Genomic DNA, 7730 nt, shown 5'->3' on the forward strand with positions numbered 1-7730 from the left:
AAGCACCAGCCATTCTTTGTTGGTAGCTTGCCATCCTTATCCTAGCCAGGTCCCTGATTTCCTCAATAGTATCCAAATCCTGAGCCAGGATTGTCGCATTCTCTTCAGGATCACGAGCACTTGTTCTAGCGGTTAGGATCACCATCTCTGTTGGGATCACTGCTTCTGCCCCAAATACTAAAGAAAAAGGTGTTTGACCAGTGGCATTCTTGGGAGTTGTCCTGTCAGCCCATAGCACATAAGGTAACTCCTCTGCCCATTTTCCCTTCTTGGATCCTAGCTTCTTCTTCAGATTGTTGATGATGATCTTGTTGGATGATTCTGCTTGGCCATTGGCCTGTGGATGAACTGGTGTTGATGTTATCATCTTGATTCCCCAACTGTCACAAAAGTTAGTAGTTCTGCTTCCAATGAATTGAGAACCATTATCACATACAATTTCAGAGGGAATGCCAAATCTAGTTATAATGTTTCTTTTGATAAAGGATATAACTTCTTTTTCTCTGACTTGAGCAAAGGCTTCAGCTTCTATCCACTTAGAGAAGTAGTCAGTCATGGCAAGCATAAATACTTTTCCACCAGGTGCTTTAGGGAGCTTGCCAACTATATCCATCCCCCATCTCATGAATGGCCAAGAGGATGGTATGGGGTGTAGCAATTCAGCCGGTTGATGAAGGATATTGCTGTGTCTTTGACAAGGATCACATTTCCTAGCATATTCTACAGCATCCTTTTTCATGGTTGGCCAGTAGTATCCTGTTCTAAGGATCCTTGAGAACAATGCCCTGCCCCCAGTGTGGTTTCCACAATCTCCTTCATGGAAGTCTCTCAACACTTCTTTAATTTCAGGATCCTCGATACATCTTAAATATGGTCCTGCAAGAGATCGTTTATATAGCACATTATTTAAGATTGTGTATTGAGATACCTTAATCCTGAAGGCTCTAGGATTTTCTCCTATCGGAATCTCCCCGTTTTGCAAGTATCTCATGATTGGTGAGATCCATGATCCTTCATAAGATTGATCTTCAGTATCCTCTTCTATTTCCATGGCCACCTGATTTTCAATGGCAGGAGCCAGGATATGGACGATAGGGATACTTATATCTTCTGGAATCTTTAGGGATGATCCTAGGTTGGCCAATGCATCAGCTTCCGTGTTATCCTCCCTTGGTACCTGTGTTAAGCTGAAAGAAACAAAAGAAAGTGCCAATTTTTTGACTACCTCTAAATATTTGGTTAGTTTTTCACCTTTAACAGCATAGGATCCATTAAAGTGATTGGTGATCAATAATGAGTCTACATATACTTTAAGATATTTCACCCCCATATCCTTAGCAATTTGCAAGCCAGCAATTAAGGCTTCATATTCAGCCTCATTGTTAGTTGCTTGGAACTCACAGGCTATGGAGTGGGTTATCATGTCCCCCTGTGGCGATTTTAGTAGTATCCCGAGCCCTGTGCCCTTGACATTTGAGGATCCATCAGTGTGTAGTATCCAAGGATCCTTGGTCTCATCCAGCTGCTGGACTTCCAATTCTGCTTCTTTTTGTAGATCACTACTGAAATCAGCCACAAAGTCAGCTAATGCTTGGGATTTAATGGCTGTTCTTGGCTCATATCTTATATCATGGGCACTAAGCTTTACTGCCCACTTAGCCATTCTTCCTGATATCTCTGGTTTCCTGAGGACATTCTTAATTGGAAAGTTAGTTCTAACAACAATAGTATGGGTTTCAAAATAATGCCTTAACTTAGTTGATGCCATGATTAATGCAAGAATAAGTTTTTCGAGGTGTGAGTACCTGGATTCGGCATCAAGTAAACTCTTACTTACATAGTAGATAGGATATTGTGTACCTTCATGATCCTTAACAAGGACAGCACTTACAGCGGTTGAGGATACCGCCAAATATAAGGATAACACATCTCCTTTTTCGGGCTTTGATAATGCTGGTGCTGAGGACATATATTCTTTCAGGGCTTGTAAAGCATTCTCATGTTTCTCAGTCCATTCAAACTTCTTGTTCTTCCTTAGGATATCGTAAAATTCTTTACATTTTTCTGAGGATTTTGATATGAACCTGTTCAGAGCTGCTATCCTGCCTGTTAGCCTTTGCACATCCTTAGCATTGGCAGGGGACTTGATGTTCACTAGTGCTTTAATTTGCTCCGGACTTGCCTCAATGCCCCTCTGAGTTACCATATATCCTAGGAATTTACCTGCCTTAACACCAAAGTGGCATTTTAAAGGATTAAGCTTCATGTTATAATTATCAAGGATATCAAATGCTTCTTCCAAATCCCTTAGGTGATCCTCAGCTTTCTTTGATTTGACTACCATATCATCTATGTATACTTCCATAGTTTGTCCAATTTGATCTTTGAACATCATATTCACCAGCCTTTGATATGTTGCACCTGCATTTCTTAATCCAAAAGGCATGGCAATATAACAATACAAACCTATTGGGGTCATAAAGGCTGTATCCTCTTGGTCAGATGGTTCCATCTGGATTTGTTGGAATCCAGATGATGCATCCATAAAGGTCAACAGTTCATGCCCCGCTGTTGCATCCACCATGGAGTCAATGTGGGGTAATGGGAAAGGGTCCTTGGGACATGCCTTATTCAGATCAGTGAAATCGACACATACCCTCCACTTTCCGTTTTTCTTTTGGACAACGACCACATTGGCTAACCATTTTGGATACTTTACCTCTCTGATCATACCTGCTCGAAGTAGTCTCTCTACTTCTTCATGGATAATGGCATTCCTTTCTGGTGCAAACTTCCTCCTTTTTTGATGGATTGGTTTGATAGACCTGTCAATGCCAAGTTTGTGAGTAATAATATCCTTAGATATACCTGTCATATCTTCATGTTTCCAAGCGAAGGTAGATTTTCTTCTTTTGAGGAAGGATATTAAGTCTTCTTTCATCTTGCCAAGGATCCCTGATCCGATATAGATTTTTGATTCAGGATCACTAGGATCCAAGAGGATTTCGTCCACATCTTGTTCCCTTGCCTCCAAGACATTCCTCGGAGGATACTGTAATTGCTATTGCTCCCTCGGCTTCGAGGTTGGCTTCATGGATGAGGTATAACAATCCTTAGCCTCCTGCTGATCACTGTCGATCTTGATTATCCCCCATGGGCTAGGGAGTTTCACACATTGATGATAGGTGGATGGGACTGCTTTCATATCATGTATCCAGGGCCTGCCAAGGATAACATTGCAACAAGATAAACAGTCAATAACACAAAATTTTTGATAATTATGTAATCCTTCCACGTAGATTGGGAGTTTGATGTCCCCCAGAGTTTTCTTCGTTTCTCCACTGAATCCTACAAGCACGGAGGATCTTGCTGTGATGTCTGACTCTGGAATACCCATTTTCTTCAGAACATCAAGCTGGATAATGTTCACTGAGCTTCCTCCATCGATAAGGATCCTGCGGACAAAGTGGTTAGAGATAAAGAGAGTAATAACCAAACTATCATGATGAGGATCCTGAATGTTAATGCGATCATCCTCATCAAACGTTATCATCTTCCCCTCTGAGACACTTGATGTTCTAATAGGTCTTTCTCCATTATCCATTTTTGACTCCTTTGCATGCCTTTTGGCCGCCGAGAAGGATGTCCCACAGATGTCTGATCCTCCGGAAATAAAGTTGATCACTTGTGCATTTGCCGGAGGTGCTGGAGCCTTTTCAGGGATCCTTTCAGGATCCTGAGTCCTTTGCTTTTTTCTTCCCAACAGTTCTTTTAGGTGCCCCTTGCTTAACAAATATCCAATCTCTTTTCTTAAAGCTATGCATTCTTCAGTTAGATGCCCGAAATCCTCATGGTATGCACACCATTTTGACTTGTCTTTAGTCCCGGATGGTTTATCATTCTTCCTGGGCCACCTAGCTTTTTCACCTAGATTCTGCATTGCAAGGATTAGTTCATGATTATCAACGGAAAAACAATATTCTGAGATTGGAGGATAATCTTCATCATCCTCTTTTTGGTCAACAGCATGCACATTCTGGTTCTCATTTCTATGGTAGGATTTGAATTTGTTGTTCCTGAAGGAGGATCCTTGCTTCTCCTGTTTTGAGGATCCTACTTGTCTCTCCTGGATCCTCTTGTCATCCTCTAGCCGGATGAACCTGAGTGCCCGAGTTCTTACTTCATCTAGGTTCCTGCATGGTGTCATAACAAGATCATCATAGAATAATGAATCCTTAAGCAGTCCCATTTTGAAGGCTTCAACAGCCGTAGCCATATCCAAGTTGGGAATGTCCAAGGATTCTTTACTAAATTTAGTTATATAATCCCTTAATGATTCATTATGACTTTGAGTTACCCTATATAAATCACTGGTTAATCTTTCAAATTTTCTACTACAAGAGAATTGGTTATTGAATAAATTAACTAAATTAGCAAATGAAGTAATAGAGTAAGGGGGAAGACTTAGCAGCCATTTAAGAGCTGATCCAGTAAGAGTGGATCCGAATCCTTTACATAGGCATGCTTCCTTCAACTTTTCTAGGATAGGATTGATCTCCATCCTCTCCCTGTATTGTGCTACGTGTTCCTCTGGATCCGTTGTACCATCATACAGCTTCATAGTAGGGATATGGAACCTTTTGGGTACCTCTGCATCACAAATTGGTGGTGCAAAGCGAGATACCTTATGGCTTCCATCTGCAATCTCTGGGATAGGCTTGACTACCCCTGGGACACTTGAGATCATATCTTTTAGCTTCTGCAACTCCCTGGCCATAGCATGATTGATACCTGTATCCTGCATGAATCCATGGTTAGTGGTAAGATAATTATTTAAAGTGTTACCTCCCATTGGGTTCAAGTTAGTGAATCCATATTGCTGGGATTCTGGAATAACGGATGGACCAGTGGAAGCAATGGTCTGCATTGGAATGAAGTCCCCTTGATGGACATCTAGACTTCCTGTTTGCAAACTTTTTAGGGATCCTGGCATCTGGAAGGATCCTGGTATCTGGAAGGATCCTGGAGCGAAGGAGGATCCTTGACCCTGGGATGATCCTGGAACAAAGTAGGATCCTTGACCCTGGGATGATCCTGGAACAAAGTAGGATCCTTGAAACTGCTGTGTTCCTGGATAGGCTCCCGAATTCATGAAGGATCCCATATGCTGGGGATAGGATCCTGCCGGCTGAAAGTGTGAGCCTGATGCCTGAGTCATTACTGTTGATCCGAGGTGCAATCCTCTTGATTCTCCCATAATTTGCACGTCTGGAATTTCCGATGGCTGGGAAGTGATCATTGGAGTATCAAAGTTCAAGGATTTGGGCATCAGTGGGGAATGATCCTCTGCCGTTCTTTTTTGTCTTTTGAGATCTCCAATTTCCCTGAGGATCCTATCATTAGTTTCATCCTGCCGCTGCATGCGATCCTTCATCTGCAAAATCAAAGTAAATACGTCACTAGTACTGGGAGTATAAGAATTCATAGCAGAGGAAGATGGAGGTTTAGAGTTAGTAGGAGTTGGTCTCTTCTCAGCATTCTTCTGGGATCCTGCCGGTGGAGGAGGCAGAGTGTTCTGAGATGAGGTGACTGCAGACATCGCCGTGGACATGTTTTTCAATGATGAAGCCATGTAATTCTTTAAAATGATTTCGAACAAAAGGTTTTCTTATGAATGAAGCACCAATTGCCCCACGGTGGGCGCCAAACTGTTTTGGTCAAAAATCACACAAGGATAATGCAACCAAACTTTATGTAAATGGGGTATGATGCTTGGTTTGTAGAAAAAGTAAAGGATCACTTCAGTATAAAATATGCAAAGACACAATGATTTATACGAGGAAAAAGCCCTTGATCAATGTATGATCTCCGGCATAAAAAACCTCGGGTGATGGCAACTACCGATCACCAAACTTCAATATAAGAAAAATAGTTACAACTTTGGATGATAATGAGCTGAGTACAAGGATCACTATAGTTTCGAGTGTCTAAGCGTGTGAGAGTTGTGTTGTGTGTTCTTCCGAATGAGGAAGAGTGTTATATATACAAGTGTAGGTGACCTATTTTTGGTAAAAAGACTAATAATCAGCTCATTACCCCTTTAGAAATAAAAGTAAATCTAGCCTAAATTATCGCCCTTAAATCATGCCAAGTTTCCATATCCTTCACAACGTCCATCTCCGATTAAGCACATGCTATAATTGTAAAGACGTGTCCTTTAATTGTGATGTTTAAGAGCGGATCCTGCTAGATGTCCTGCAAAACAACATTAGATTCAACGAAAACAACTGTTAGCATGAGGATCCTATGATGGTCCGTGATCCTGATCCTGGAACTCTGCTGAGGATCACTATCTGCCAAAGAAACAAGGATCACTGGTTAGGATCACACGTGAGGATCATGTATTGTAAAAATCCAGCCCTAACAACATCGCTATGGCAGCAGAGACTTTGGCATCCTGGGTGATCTCATGTTTCTCGTAGTCAGCATTAATCAACACCTTGGCCGTCTCATTTTTGGCATTCTTGAAGTCTTTTTGGAGATCGGCAATCTTGAGATCCTTGAGCAGTGCAACCTGTTGGAGGTCAGCAATCTTCCTGTTAGGGGAGGATTTTCTAACAATTAGTGATCCTTATTTGCTATCCTAATAATGATCATTACTTCTGTGACAGATAGTGATCCTCAGAAGAGCTTCAGGATCAGGATCATGGATCACCCTAAGGATCCTCATACTAACGATTGGTTGTTTGTGTTTACTATTGTTTTGTAGGAGTATTGAGCTTGACTTGGTCTTGGCAACGTTACTATGGAATATTCCACGGGTATTTCGCACACATTTGAATAGAAATGGACGTTGTGGAGAACGTGGGAGCATGGCACAAAAGTCGGACAATTAGTTAGCTTAGTTAGCTTTCATTTTTAAAGGGGTGAGCTAAATTTAGGACACTTAGCCATTTTCAGTTACACACACACTCTCGTGCAATTGCAGTCTCAAAGCTTTCATTAAACACTTAACAATTCTCACACTTTCACACGAATAACCATAGTGACCCTTGTACTTAGCTCGTCACTATCCGAAGTTGTAAACTTTTATTGATTTATTTGAGCTTGGTGATCGGTAGTTTCCATCACCCGAGGTTTTTTATGCCGGAGATCTTCTAAAGATTAAGGACTTTTTCCTCGTATAAATCCTTGTGTTGTTTGTGAAATTTGCATTGAAGTGATCCTTACTATTGTTCTTGATTTCAAGCATCATACCCCGTAACAGAGAGTTTGGTTGCATTATCCTCATTAGATTTTTAACCAAAACAGTTTGGCGCCCACCGTGGGGCGATTGGTGCTTCATTTCTAAGAAAGTATTTCTGTTGGTGATCATTCCGGTTCATTGCATACGAATATATGGCTTCATCATTGAAAAATACCTCTACTGCAATGTCTGCGGTCAATTCGTCTCAGGGCATTCCACCTTTGCCTCCACCACCTGCTGGATCTCAGAAAAATGCTGAGAAGAAACCAACTCCTATTTTCTCTAAACCTGCAACTTCTTCTGCTCCTTACACTCCCACTACTAGTGACATGTTTACTTTGATTTTGCAGATGAAGGAACATATACAGCAACAGGATAAGACCAATGATAGGATCCTCAAAGAAATCGGAGATCTCAAGAAACAAAAGAAAGCGGCAGAGGATCATTCCCCACTGGTGCCCAGATCTTTGAATTTTGACACTCC

This window comes from Helianthus annuus, chromosome 14, assembly GCF_002127325.2.
Source record: "Helianthus annuus cultivar XRQ/B chromosome 14, HanXRQr2.0-SUNRISE, whole genome shotgun sequence".
In the NCBI taxonomy this organism is placed as follows: domain Eukaryota; kingdom Viridiplantae; phylum Streptophyta; class Magnoliopsida; order Asterales; family Asteraceae; genus Helianthus; species Helianthus annuus.